At 50.0% G+C, this 14,493-nt stretch overlaps 1 protein-coding gene, 1 long non-coding RNA gene and 1 other non-coding gene across 11 annotated transcripts in view; all 3 read left to right on the plus strand.

Annotated features, from left to right (window-relative positions):
* Positions 1-14,493, plus strand: part of TMEM164 (transmembrane protein 164) — a 214,739-nt gene that overhangs the window by 149,325 nt on the left and 50,921 nt on the right. The gene's annotated exons all lie outside the window — the stretch shown is intronic.
* On the plus strand, positions 1,178-6,717 carry LOC146394742 (uncharacterized). Its single transcript, XR_014835533.1, has 2 exons — positions 1,178-3,203; positions 3,493-6,717. It is a non-coding gene; the product is annotated as an uncharacterized LOC146394742 (long non-coding RNA).
* Positions 2,986-3,093, plus strand: LOC146394743 (U6 spliceosomal RNA). The gene has a single exon (XR_014835961.1). It is a non-coding gene; the product is annotated as a U6 spliceosomal RNA (small nuclear RNA).

Below are 14,493 nucleotides of genomic sequence, written 5' to 3' on the forward strand. Positions count from 1 at the left end.
TAGGTGGGCTCCGTGCTACTTGTAGCCTGTCCTCGGGCCCAGGCCTTGTGCTCTTCATCTGTGATGGCACGGGGCTTGCACAGAGTCCCCCCCCCACACCCTCTGTCACTCACTTCTGCTGGTCCCTTCTCCCTGCCTCGGTGTACAGTACAGAGAGAAGGACCTTATGCCTTGGTTCATTATATCTATCCTCAGAACCAACAAGGAATTGACAGAACGTTGTAAATAAACTATAATAAAAAAATTTAAAAAAACCAACAAGGATATTGGAAAGGGCAAGAAGCCCAAGAACTATGGGATCAAAGGAGGAGGCAGATGAGAGGGGAGCGACCTTCCTGTAAAACAAGCCATGGAACCCTGCATTAGGTCCTGAGGGTGAGACCACCAGCTTGGTAGAGACAGCCTAGAAAGGAAGCTGATATCTTTGTGACCTCACCGTGACCCTTAACTCATCCCCTCCCTGTATCGTGTAGTAGACAGAAGGGAAGGGGAGTTCTGTTCCTTCTAGACTAGTTGTGAGAGCCCCGCTCTCAGTGCTCCTGCCTTCTGAAAGGCCCTACACCTGGAAGACCGCCTCTTCCGGTCTTGCCATCAGCCTCTCCATCTTGGTGGCTGGAGACCCTCCTTACCCCAGACAGCAAGGGTTTCATTTCTATCACATTGAAAATGACACGAGGAAGTTCCCGTTGTGGTTCAGTGACTAACCAGCTTGACTCGTATCCATGAGGGTGTGGATTCGATCCCTGGCCTCTCTCAGTGGGTCGGCGATCTGGCATTGCTGTGAACTGTGGTGTAGGCCGCAGACACGGCTTGAAACTTGTATTGCCGTGGCTGTGGTGTAGGCTGGATGCTGTAGCTCCGATTCGACCCCTAGCCCGGGAACCTCCCGATGTCACGGGTGCAGCCCTAAAAAGATAAAAAAATGACACGAAGTCACATGGATGCTAAAGCCCACTGAAAAGATGGTTTGGAAGTTGTGCTCCCTCTAACTTGGGACTTCTAGCAAATCTTAAGAACTTCTGGCATGGCATAGTCTCAAGGACCAGTCAACCCAAGGACACGCTGGTGGGTGGGAACTGTTGGTCTCCATGGAGTCTATGTACACTCAAGAGATTTGCCCCTGTCCCTGGTTTCTACCAGTTGAGGAGACTCTTCTGTGATCTGAATATTCTTCGAGGCTGTTTTTACCCTGTGCAGCCACTTGGGGTCTCACCCTGTCAAAGAGCACTTGCTTTTAACTTGCTCTAAACATACTGTTTTCCCTGCTGAGCCCTAACAGAAGCCTGATGTTCCCGTATCCCGGTGACCTGTGCCATTTCTCAGGTCTGTCCCCTGTGGCACAGGAAACAGCTTGCTGTTGATATTTAAGTCTCACAGACAGACTCATTCTGAAGGGAATCAGGCAGGAAGCTGTCCCAGGGCTCCAGACTCCCCACCACTGCAAGTTCTGGACAAATGTGCACAGCCGTTAGTTAAACCTGTCTGTGCTCTGAGATGCCATACAAACCTGTCAGGTGGCTGAGCTGACATAGAAAAGACCAAGTAGTCTTTATCTCTCCCCCACCTCTGCAAAAAAAAAAAAAAAAAAAAAATCCAATTATCTGAGAAGCTATGCTTTGTAGAAGCGGCTGATTGCACTGCAACCAGCTATTGAATGTACCGCTGCCCTTACTGTCAGTGAGTGTCTCCCCTCTTCTCTGGTACCTGACCCTGAAAAGAGGCTGAAATAAGAGTGACAGAAATCACAACCGCAGTAACTATTAATGCCTACTTTTTCTTGAGTGTTTTCCGTGTGTAAGATACTGATCTATATTTTTCCCATCACAACTGTCTTAGTGGAAAAAACTCTCCTTCTATGGGAGAGGGGGGAATTAAGGCCCAGGAATGTTCGGTACCTGGCCCATGGCTCAGATTTAAAGCCTGGCGGGAATTCTCTCGTGCACCACATTGTCCTAAAAGACAGATAGATGTCTGTCTCCTGACCGCCTCAGGCTGGGCCTCTCCCCTCCACCTCAGCCAGCTCTAGCCAGTCACTCAACACGGACCAGCATACCTCATTTTATTGCATTTGGCTTTATTGTATGTGTGTGTGTTTTTTTTTAAACAAATTAAAGGTTTGTGGCAAGCCTGCATTGCCAGAGGATGGTTAGCCTTTTTTTTTTTTTTTTTTTTAAGCAATGAAGTATTTTCTAATGAAAGTATAAATTGCTGTTGCAACTTACTAGACTACAGTGTGGCGTAAGCATAACTTTTATATGCACTAGGAAACCAAAAAATTCATGTGGCTCATTTTATTGAGGTATTTGCTTTATGGCTGTGGTCTGGAACTGAATCTACAGTAAACCCTGAGGTACGCCTGCATGTGTTCAACATACCTACTGTGTGCTGAGCATTTGTACTAGGGCATCAGAGACCAGACAGGCCCGGTTCTTTTACAGCGAGTCCTTGTCTGAGGCAGAAGACAGACAGGTGTAATGCAGCGTGACAAGGGCAACTGTGAGAACATGATTTTCGAAGCCTCCTTCGCCTTCCCTGAGGCACCATTTCTGGGCTCTTGTGTGGTCTCAGGTTCTTTGCTGGCTCTTGGCCGCCCTCTGCTGTTCGCTTGTGGCGAATTAAGAACATTTAGAGGGGGGGAAAAAAAAATCTGGATTTCCTGAGGTTGGTTTCACCTTTACAGGAGCCTTAGATGTAGGCGTTGCAGAGGGGGTGTGGATCCAGAGTGAACAGAGGGACGAATATAACCTGTGATCCCCAGATCTGGGTGTTTGGGGCTTCTCTTCCCAGTTTCCCAGGAAGACTGGCCCAGGAGATTTTTTACCCAAGGCCAGACAGCTCTCCTTTAGATACCTCCCCTGCCCAGGAGCTCTGGCTCCGGGAAAAGGAGGATCCTGCTTCTCCTGTGGTTTGGGGGGTGGCTGGGTGGTGCTTAGCAGGAATCCCGTTCCTACCTCGCTCCTATAGTCCTTCAAACCCACCATAGTAGCGCTCGCTTCGGTAACACATATACTAAAATTGGGACGATAAAGAGAAGATCAGCATGGCCCCTGTGCAAGGATGACACAACAAATTCGTGAAGCTTTCCATATTTCAAAACACACACACACACACACACACACACACACACACGCATGCATGCAGACACACACTTATAATAGTAAACGTGACCTCCCTTGTCCATACTGCTTTTTTCTTTCTCCAGCGTGGCTCTTTTTTTTTTTTTTTTTTTTTTTTTTTTTTGTCTTTTTGCTATTTCTTGGGCCGCTCCCGTGGCATATGGAGTTTCCCAGGCTAGGGGTCTAATCGGAGCTGTAGCTGCCAGCCTATGCCAGAGCCACAGCAACTCGGGATCCAAGCCGCGTCTGCAACCTACACCACAGCTCACAGCAACGCCGGATCGTTAACCTACTGAGCAAGGGCAGGGATCGAACCCGCAACCTCATGGTTCCTAGTCGGATTCGTTAACCACTGCGCCACGACGGGAACTCCCAGCGTGGCTCTTAATTGCTGTTTTCTTTCCTCCCAACTCTGACTCTGGCCCTCTGGAGCTGTGTTTTGTACAGACCATGCCCCCATTCCCAGCTCTTTGCAGGACACAAGGTCTTCCTATGTCTTGCCTGAAACTCCCTTGAATGGAGGCTGTGCTCTGGGCCCGACCCGTGTGCTGCCCCATTCTCCTCCACTGTCTCTTCCAGGCCGGTGTTTCGTCTCTCCCTTACGTGGCTCAGGCTACCTTACATGAGAAAGCTCTACCATTCCCTTTACCTCTTGTCTCCATCACCACCATGTAACCTCTTGGTCACTTCCCGTGCATTCCTAGATGCCTTTGGGCCACGGCTCTCTTAATATTTTCATCACAACTCTAGCCAGCATCCTGAGAGACGTCGGGTGAGGACCGTTCATCCCACCCCCAGCTTCTCAAGGTTTGGGCTTCTCTTGCGTGATTTTTTTTTTTTTTTTGGTCTTTTTAGGGCCACCCCTGCGGCATAGGGAGGTTCCCAGGCTAGGGATCCAATCAGAGCTGCAGCTGCCGGCCTCCATCACAGCCACAGCAACACGGGATCCGAGCCGCGTCTGCGAACTACACCACAGCTCACAGCCACACTGGATCCTTAACCCACTGAGCGAGGCCAGGGATGGAACCTGCGTCCTCAGAATACTAGTCAGATTCATCTCCACTGAGCCACGACAGGAACTCTGGGCTTCTTAATTGCAGTGACCTCTGCATCCCTTTCAGCCACTCGGACCCTTGCTTTCCGCCTTCGCCTAACATTCCTATGTCTGAGCACAGAAGCCTCTCTGTCCCTTTCTTTGCCCCAAATCTCCACTCCTTTCTCTTTTTTTTGGCCATCTCTTGGGCCGCTCCCATGGCATATGGAGGTTCCCGGGCTAGGGGTCTAACTGGAGCTGTAGCCGCTGGCCTACACCAGAGCCACAGCAACGCGGGATCAGAGCTACGTCTGCGACCTACACCATAGCTCATGGCAACGCCGGATCCTTAGCCCACTGAGCAAGACCAGGGATCGAACCCGCAACCTCATGGTTCCTAGTTGGATTCGTTAACCACTGCGCCACGACGGGAACTCCTCTCCACTCCTTTCAACCTCCCCCCCACCCCCGGCCCAATCAGTTTGTACCACTATGACCAATTACTAGAATGTTCCTTTCTCCAGCTCCTTTTTGCCCTCTCACCAGTCTAAGCTCATCCCTTCCACTGGGATTAGTGTCCAATCCCAGTGCCCAGCCTTGGCCTCCTGGAGAAAATCTCCCAAGTCCTTCAGATGTTGGGCCACTGACCTGCCGTGCTCTCTGTTACAACGGGGCCCTCAGCCCGCAGCTCTCTTGTTTTCGGTCTTTGACCAGCTCCTCCACACGTTGTCCTCCCAAGTCCTGTCCCAAAGCTTTACTGCCCTCCCCGCACTTCCGGTCCCCTCCGCTCTCAGTAGGCGTTCTCATGATGAATAACAGGGAAGATAGAGGCTTTCAGCCGGGAGTTCCCTCAGCTACGTGCGTGCACTCGGTAGGCTGCTTTACCCACAGCCATTGTTGCATGTTGTTCCTCCTGCCTGGGGCCGGTCACACCCCCGTGTGGGTACCTCCCATCCCTTGTACCTCCTCTGGGACCTCACGCCATCAATTAGTCCCGTGTTTAACCTGGATTTTGGGTGCTTCATTACTGGCTTTTCAGGATGCTGGCGTCTTCCCTATTCTAGAAAACTCTTACCTCCACACGACTCGATCTTTCCTCTTCACTTCACACCTAAGCATTTTTGGTAGTCCAAACAGTATTTCCTAGATTTCAGTTCTTTGGACTTAATTCTTGCCTTATCCTTGTAATCGCCTATATTTTTATTATATAATAGTAAATCTATTCGTTTTTTTTCCCCCCTAAAATAGCTTGGTTTTTAAGAGAGGCTTTCTACTCTCCCTGAAATCCTGGATTCAGTACACTCGTTATCTATTTTAATACACTTTCTTTTTTTCTTTTTGGCTGCGGCCACAGCATGTGGAAAATCCTGAGCCCAGGGATCGAACTTGAGTCACAGCAGTGACCGAGCGCTGCAGTGATGACAGTGGATCCTTGACCTGCTGTACCACAAGAGAACTCCTGTTTTAATACACTTGAAATGTGTAACTTTTAAACTAAAAGTGAAATGTATATGTTTCCCACTTGAAATCATCTCATGAGGAGGACATAACTTTGACACTTGGTCTGCATCCGATGAGCCCTCTTCTCAATGATGTCTATGCGCACTGCCCCTTTCCTCACAGAAAAAGCCCTTCTCAACGTTGCCAGCAATACCTCTGTGACCAAATCCGGTGACCATCTCTCAGGCTTGCTTCTCGCTACGTGGAACATTGTTGATCACTCCTTTTTGGAATGTTCTAGTCTCAGGGCTTCCGATACACCCCCCTGCCCCCGGCTGGCCCCCCTCACCCAAGTCTCCTGCAGGAGTTCTCTTTCCTCTGTCGTCTGAGACGTCGATTTCCCCGGAGGTCTCTTCCGGGCTCACCTCTCGCCCTGCTGCTCCGGGTGCAGTCTCGGGTGCTTACACAGTTTGGCCTCCAGTCTGCCCGGTCATGGCTGCCACGGCGCTGTCTGCAGCCTGGATTCTTAGGTGATTCCGTGTCAGATGGTTTTCTCAAGCACCTCCACCTGAGTGTCCCAGGCACAGCCCAGCTCAGCCTGTCTGTGCGCTCGCTACCTTCCCCAGCAGCCCTGCCCCGCTTCCTGCTGTGTGATGGCACCACCCAGTCACCCCGCATCCGTTCCATCCATTCATTTAACACACATGGAGGCTGGGAAGTCTGAGGTCAAGTCGCTAACATGGTCACCTTGTTGCGAGACCCCTCGTCCTGATTCATAGCTGGTGCCTTTGCGCTGTGCCCTCACATGGTGAAAGGGAGGAGGGATCCCTCTAGAGTGTCCTTTATATTAGGAATGTAAGAGTCCTAATTCTCAGAGTTCCCATTGTGGCTCAGTGGGTTAAGAACCCAACTAGTATCCATGAGGATGTGGGCTCGATCCCTAGCCTTGCTCAGTGGGTTAAGGATTCAGCCTTGCCATAAGCTGTGGCTTAGGTTGCAGATATGGCTTGTATCTGGTGTTGCTATGGCTGTTTCATAGGCCTGCAGCTGCCAATTTGATCCCTAGCCTGGGAACTTCCATATGTTGCAGGGGCAGCCCTAAAAAACAAAACAAAAAAGCAAAAAACACTAATTCCGTTCATGGGGTCTCCATCCTCATGGCCTAAAGCACCTTCCACAGGCCCGACCTCCACATACCTTCACATTGGGGCTTCGAATTTCACCATGTGGATTCTGGAGGACACAAATATCAAAACCATAGCAGCACATACGCATGCCTTCTTTCTGCCAGGCCCTGTGCTGGCCATTAAAGCGCCTTGATGAGTGAAATCAGAGCCCACCCCTTCCCCTCATAGAATTCACAATGTAGTGCGAGGAGGGGGGAGCCAGATATGAATGGAATAATCACACGTGCGAATAATGTGTGACTGCGGTAAGTACTCTGAAGGAAAGCAGCATGCCTTTATGAGCGCTCAGAACAAAACAAGCTGACTTAGTCTGGAGGTTCTGGGGAGAGTTTTCTGAGGACATGACATTTCAGTTGAGATCTGAAGGCTGAGTGGGAGTTGACTTGTCACTCGTAGGATTGGGGGAGGTGAACCCTTGTAACTGGATGCAATGGCAGGTACAGCAGAGTAGGAGCCACTGACTCTGGGTCCGAGGGGCAGGTGTGGAGGGCTTCGTGGTCAGGGGTTTGGCCCTCATTCTGGGAGCTGTGGAAAACCAGTGAGTTTTAAGAACGGGCATGATATCAACTTGTTTTTCCTTTTTCTCTTTTTAAGGCCACTCCCGCGGCATATGGAGGTTCCCAGGCCAGGGGTCGAATCGGAGCTGTAGCCGCTGGCCTACCCCAGAGCCATAGCAACGCGGGATCCGAGCCGCGTCTGCAACCTACACCACAGCTCATGGCAACGCCGGATCCTTAACCCACTGAGCAAGGCCAGGGATCGAACCTGCAACCTCATGGTTCCTAATCGGGTTCGTTGCTGCTGAGCCACGACAGGAACTCCTGTTTTTCCTGTCCATTCTTTGCTTGTGTAATTCTTTTATGTAGCTCAAAATCTAAGATTCTAAAGAAGCCATTCTGTGAAAAAACATTGTCCCCCCCCTTCCTTCCATGCAGTCCCCACCCCAACCCCACAGGTTGCCATTAATTGTTGCTTTCCGCATGTCCTCCCAGAACTTCTCTCTTTTTTTGCATACATGGGTAAATTTTCAAAGTATTTTCTTTTCTTCCTTCTGAAGACACACATCCCCAAATAGCGTCCCACACAACCATTTTGTTCTCGCTGTTAGTCACTGTTTTGCTTAGCACTGTGTCTTAAGGAGCTTTCCAAGTGAGCCCACAGGAAGCTTTCCCATTCTTTTTCACAGCAGAATGTGTTCCATTGAGCGGATGATAGAGTAGAGTGTAATTAAAAAGGCAGCATTTTCTGTAGCACTCTGATGCCCCGGACACATACATTGACTCCTGAATCCCTACCTCAGTCCCATCAGGTAGCTGTTAACTGCTACCTCCCTTTTACAGTTGAGGAAACTGACATAAATAGTCAACCCAGGATTCAAACTGGGTGGTGTGGCTTCCAGCACAGTGCAAGGCAACAACCCACTGCCATCATCTGTCATTTCCACCTCATCTTGATAGACATTTAGGTTGTTTCCAGTCTCTTGCTGATATAAATCACACGGCACTGAACAAGCTGGAACCTATGCCATCCTGCATGTGTGCAAGTGTATCTAAAGAGTAACCCCCCCACAGTGAAATTGGTGAATCAAAGTGTATGTGCATTTGTAATTTTTTTTTTGGGGGGGGGGCCACACCCGTGGCATATGGATATTCCCAGGCTTATCAGAGCTGCAGCTGCTGGCCTACACCACAACCACAGCCACTCCGGGGTCCGAGCTGCGTCTGCAACCTACAGCACAGCTCACAGCAACGCTGGGTCCTTAACCCACTGAGCAAGGCCAGGGATCGAACCTGCATCCTGTATCCTCATGGATACTAGTTGGATTCGTTTCTGCTTTGCCCCAATGGGAACCCCTGCATTTATAATTTTGCTGGGTATTTCCAAACCCATGAAATTTATACCAATTTAAATGCTTCTGAGCAATGTGGGAGAGGGTCTGTTTCCACACAGTCTCACCAAAAGCATATTTCTAACCTTTCCACTTTTTGCCCGTCTGATGGGTAAAAATAATGGTAGATTGATCCCGTTTTAATTTGAATTTCTCTTACTTTGGAGGTTGAGCCCCTTTTTACATGTTGAAATTGGCATTCGATTTCCTTGTCGTTGAATTATGTGTTCCTCTCCTGTGCTCGTTCTTCTCTTGTTGGTCTTTTTTCTTTTTCTTTTTTTCAACAAAATTGAATCCTGGGGGCCTCTTTGTCAATATTAAGAGTTAGCCTTTTGTGATATGAGGTGCAGATACTTTCCCCACTTTGGTCATTTCTTTAACTTTGCTCATGATTTATCCGTGCTGTGTAGGATGTTTACCTTTCTGTGTATTTTATCTGTTCTTTTGTGGGTTCTGAATTTTGAGTCACAGCTAGAAAGCCCTTCCCCACTCCAAGGTCATAGAAGAATATAGCCCATATTTTCTTCTGCTGTGTTAGTAGTTCCACTTATTTGTTTTTTACCTTTAAGGCTTCGATGCACCTGGAATTTATCCTGGTATTCCGTGCAAGATAGAGGGTCCAGCTTCATTTCCACATGGTTTCTCAGTTGTCCCACCGCACTTTATCACGGCGTCTGGCATGATGCGATCGGAAGATCATGCTGGTGGTGTGCCCAGAGATCCCCACGGTCTCTGGCTCTTCCCTCCTAGAGGGCTCTCTCATCTCCCTCCCCTTCCAACCATCTTTAGGGCCACAAACCTGGCCTGAGCCTTCCGCCTCTCTTCCTGCCACCGAGACAGTGGGCTCTGTGTGATCTCCCTGCCTCCAGCCTCCCCCAGCTCCCTTCTCCCTGCGGCTTCCAGAGCTCATTCTACAGCCCCCATTAGATGATAGCACTTCCAGAAACCACCAGTGGCTCCTCCTCATCCCCAGGGCACCACACAGACTCCTAGAGGCCCAAAATCTGACCCGGCCCTGCCCCTTTCCCTTCAGGCCTCGCCTTCTCTCTTGGACTGGGCCCTCTGGTGATACCCAAATCTTTGGGGTCTCCTGACCTTACCTTGCCACTTTCAGGCCTCCATGCCCTTGGAAATGCCGTGACTTCTGCCAGGAATGCCCGTCTCTAGCTTGTTGGCCTGGAAAGCATTCCTTCTTCAAAGCTCACCTCAGCCGTCACCTCCAGGCAGCCCTCTGAAACTGTTCTGTTGCAAAATTTGTTTACGTGCCTGTCACCTCGGAGGTGGGAATTTTTCTTTGTTCTTGATAACGGCTGGTTCTCCTCCTCCTCCTCTGGCTGTTTCTCCTTGGGCTCCTTCGCCCTGCCTGGGCCAGAGGTGCTGGCATGCCCCATCTGTCCATCCAACTACAGGCTCAAGAAGCACCACAGGGCCTTCAGAGGAAACATGTGCAATCAGACTCCTCCACGTCAGACTCCTCCTTGCACCTTGCTCTTCCTCTTCCTGTGTTTCCTGTCTTGAGTGGCACCACCGTCCATCCAGTGCCCAGAACCAAAGCACCCAGACAACTTCCTGGATCCCTTCCCTGGGCTCATCTCCTGTGCCAATCAGTTGCAAGGTTCTGGAGGTCCAAACACTCAAACTGTTTGCAGATTTGGCCCTTCCTCTCTATCCCCACCACTCCTGTTCTAGTCGAGGCTCTCAGCCTCCATTGCTGGGGCTAGTACTTTGTTTCTTCTCTCATCTCCCTGCCCCCTGATTGTCCCTGCCTCCTGCCCAGTCTGTCCTCCATCCAGTCTCCAGAACACCTTTCTAAAGAAAGAGCCAATTGGATCAGAATTTGCTCCACTGCTTAGAAATCCCACACAGAATGAAGACCAGGCTCCTTTACGGGGCATTCAAGACTGCTCATAGTCTGACCCTTGCCTGTCTCTTTGACCTCATTTCCTGTCACTTAGATTTCTTTTTTTGCCTTTTATTTTTCTTTAGTGATTTTTTAAATTTGTCCCATTATGTTTGGTTTACAGTGTTCTGTCAATTTCTACCATACAGCGAAGTGAGCCAGTCACACACATACATATACATTCTTTTTCTCACATTATCCTCCATCATGTTCCATCACAGGTGACGAGATACCGTTCCCTGTGCTGTACATACACAGCAGGACACTTAGATTTCAACTCCTATTACTTCACCTTCTAAGTCCATCCTGCTTCTGCCCCCACCCATCCCGTCCATATGCACTTGCTTCTCAACTTGGGCTTAGCAAACTCCGTGTCCTCCTTGACGAGTTAGCTCCAAGGTGCTGCTGCCTCTCTGGATCTGTCTGACTGCCTGGGCAGCCTAAGGCACGCTTTGCAGCAAGTTCCTTACGCTTTTTATATTCCCTATCTAATTGTTTATCCATGTTTCGCCACGAGGTGGCAGCCTTGTCCTTTCATCTTTTCAGGCGATGGTGACGTCTACAGTTAAGATGTTTTATTTTCATTTAACTTAATAGTCATTACATTGATAGTGTTTGTATCTAAGACGTGCTAGAAGAGCGAGGGGATGGATGACGTCTTCTGAGGCCCCAGGATTTTGGGCTGGGTGGCTGTGCAGGGGGACGGGGTGCCCCTAATGGAGAAGGGATCACAGAAGGAAGGAGCACGTTTTAAGGAGGAAGATGATTTTGCTTGAGTTTTGAGATGTCCAGGAGGCCATCGGATGGAATATTCGGGAGCTGTTTAGGGGAGTCCGGGCTAGAGGCTGACGCCGAGATCATTGGTATTAAAGGTGCTGGATAAAAAACATGGGAGGGGGTGAGATGGTCCCAGGTAACTCTGTAGGCGGGGAAGAAGAGAGCTTGGGAAAAGGGCCATCAACCTGCTGAAAGTGGACGGGAGGAAGACTGCAAGGAGATCGCAGGACTGGTCAGAGCCATGGGAGGAGGGGCTAGGTGTCTGGAAGCCAGGGCGGTAGAAATGACCATCAGAGTGCTAGTGATCCAGAGCGCCATGTGGTTTCAGACGGTTCCAGGGAGGTAAGGCCCTTGGAGACGTGGGGGTGGGAAGGAAGCAGTTAAGGGCATGAAGGAAGGAGGGGTGATGGGCCAGCAGAGGGGTGTCTCACACTCTTCCCCCCCCCCCCCCGGGCTGGGCACACACTGCTGCTAAGATGGAGGCTGGTCGGGAGAGGGAGAAGGGGGGGGTGGATGACTTATGGGGTGCTGACAAGCACTAAGAGTGAAGGCGTGATGGTAGACTGAGAAGGGTAATGACAAGAGGAGTAAGTGCTGCGGGAAACGGGAGAAGGAGATAAGTCTAGGCTCTCAGTGCCGTCCTGCAGCCTCGTCTGTGCTGACAGAGGTATTCCATATCTGCTCCGTTCATCATGGCAGCCACCAGCTCCCGTGGCTTCTGAGCAGATGAGAGGTGGCCAGTGGGGCTGAAGAACGTCGACGTCTAACGAACTTGAAATTGAAGCAGCTGCTGTTATCAGCAGCTTGCCCTCGGAACCACAGGAATGGGACACAGCGTGGAATAGCTGAGCAGGTGCCTAGCACCTCAGTGCAGGCGGGGCTGGCTTTGGTCTTGACACCCGAGTAAGCTTCCTGCACTGGATCCTGAGGCTCTGAGGTGGTCAGATCTGTCGGGCGGGCCTGAACTTCTTTCCAGTCACAGGAAAGGAGAAGTTGGGGGGAGAGAAAGATGAACAGGTCTGGCTGCCCAAACAGGCCACTGCTTCTGAGATGTGCCCTGTGAACAGTGCGTGCTGCTGCCCATTGTGAAGCTGGCCGCCTGCTTTCACGTCTTGGTCCTATTGCTTAGTGGCTGTGTGACATTGGCCAAGTTCCTTAACTTCCCTGTGCTTCAGTCGCCTCACCTGTTCAATAAAAATGGTAGTACAGTTGACCCCTGAACAACTCAGAGGTTGGGGGTGCCGACCCCCTGCACAATCAAAAATCCATAGTTACATTTGATTCTCCCCAAACTGAAATGCTAATAGCCTACTGTTGACTGCAAGCCTTGCCAATAACATAAACAGTTGATTCACACATATTTTGTATGTTGCATATGTATTATATACTGTATTCTTAAAGTAAGCTAGAGAAAAGGAAACGTTATTAAGAAAAAAATCAGGGAGTTCTCATCGTGGCTCAGCGGAAATGAACCTGACTGGTATCCATGAGGACTCAGGTTCGATCCCTGGGTTCATTCACTGGCTCAGGGACCTGGAGTTACCCTGAGCTGAGGGGTAGGTTGCAGATGCAGCTTGGATCCAGTGTGGCTGTGGCGTAGGCTGGCAGCTATAGCTCCCATTCGACCCCTAGCCTGGGAATTTCCATGTGCTGCAGGTGCAGCCCTAAAAAAAAAAAAAAATCACAAAATCATCAAGGAAGAGACAACACATGTGCAGTGTATATGCATGTATTTACTGTGGAAAAAAATCCACATATTTGTGGATCCACACAGTTCAAACCCCTGTTGTTTAAGGGTTGTGATGAACGGTCAGTGTTTCCATGTATATAAAGCACTTATAAGAATGCCTGTCCCTTGTTTCACAGTATATAAGTTTGCTGGGGTTTTTTTGCCTTTTTTTTTTTTTTTTTTTTTTTTTGGCTGTTTCCATGGCATGAGGAAGCTCCCAGCCAGGGAGCAAACCTGTGCCACAGCAGCAGCCTGAGCTGCTACAGTGACAATGCTGGATCCTTAACCTGCTGCGCCACAAGGGAACTCCAAGTTTGTTATTAGTATGGTTTCTGCTTACTAACGGGCCAGGACTTTGCCTGCAAATGTAATAAAATGTGGTCCCTGTGGTTTCTTAGCTTGGGAATGAGCTAGTGGAGCTGGAGGGATAAACAGTGCCCTCGACCTACCCTAGGGGTAGGAAGTGGCATCCAGGGGTCAGAGGTCACAAGGAAGTCTACGGCTGGGCCATGCATGTGCATGATCGGAATGAGGATATGAAAGATGAAACTCTGGGAGGTTGTGGTCAGATGATCCTGCCTGGGGTGGGGCAGTTGGCAGTGTTGACTGAAGCCGGTTGTGGGGAGTGGGGTCGAGTAGAGGTGCAGATTGGCAGAATTGAGGAGGTTCAAGAGGCCGTGAGGTTAGGGTGTTGGAAGTGGCACCCGTGTGGATGTTGAAATCACCCAGGGTGCTGGCAGCAAAATGCCGAGGTGGAAAAAGACTGCGAGCCGAGCGAGACTGACCTGGGATGAATCTGATCGTGTCCTGGAGGACAGCGGGTGACAGTGATAAGGGAGAGAAGCTAACGCTTGAAAGGAGGAGAAAAGAGTAAATATGTAGAAGCAGTAACAGGAGCTGGAGGAACCCCCTTACCACCCCCACCAAAAAAAAAAAAACCCTTGCTTTGAGAATAGGATGAGAAAGAATAGCCTCTGCACAGAGCAGCCAGAGGGAGAAGCAGCATCCTCAGAGGGGAGCCAGGGCTCCTTAGGGTGAGGAGGAGGAAGGGCCATTCCGTGCAGTGGCGGCTGGTATCGGTGGATGTGTCAGTGGTGGGGCCGCCGTCACGGGTTTCCATGGGTTTCCAGTGGGGTGGCTTGGATGGCCGCCAGCTTGATGGCCTGCAGGGCTGGTGGCGCACTTCCCCGCTTTGGGAACTCCCCTTTCTCCATCCCCGTGGCTTGTTTTTGGTTGGTTCACTGTGGTGGTTTTTATTTAAGCAAGGTTTTTTAACCTGGGGTCTGCAAAGAGGAATTAAGGGGTCCATTAATGTGGATGAGAAAAATAATCACAGCTTTGTTTTCACTAACCTCCAGGAGAAACGCAGCGCATGAATGCAGGTATTAGCCATACCTGCGGCTTTGTTGTCAATAGCAATCGC

The sequence above is a fragment of the Sus scrofa genome, chromosome X (assembly GCF_054392235.1).
Source record: "Sus scrofa isolate SSC_HxYL_T2T_F1_AM1 chromosome X, Sscrofa_HxYL_maternal_Yorkshire_Landrace_v2.0, whole genome shotgun sequence".
In the NCBI taxonomy this organism is placed as follows: domain Eukaryota; kingdom Metazoa; phylum Chordata; class Mammalia; order Artiodactyla; family Suidae; genus Sus; species Sus scrofa.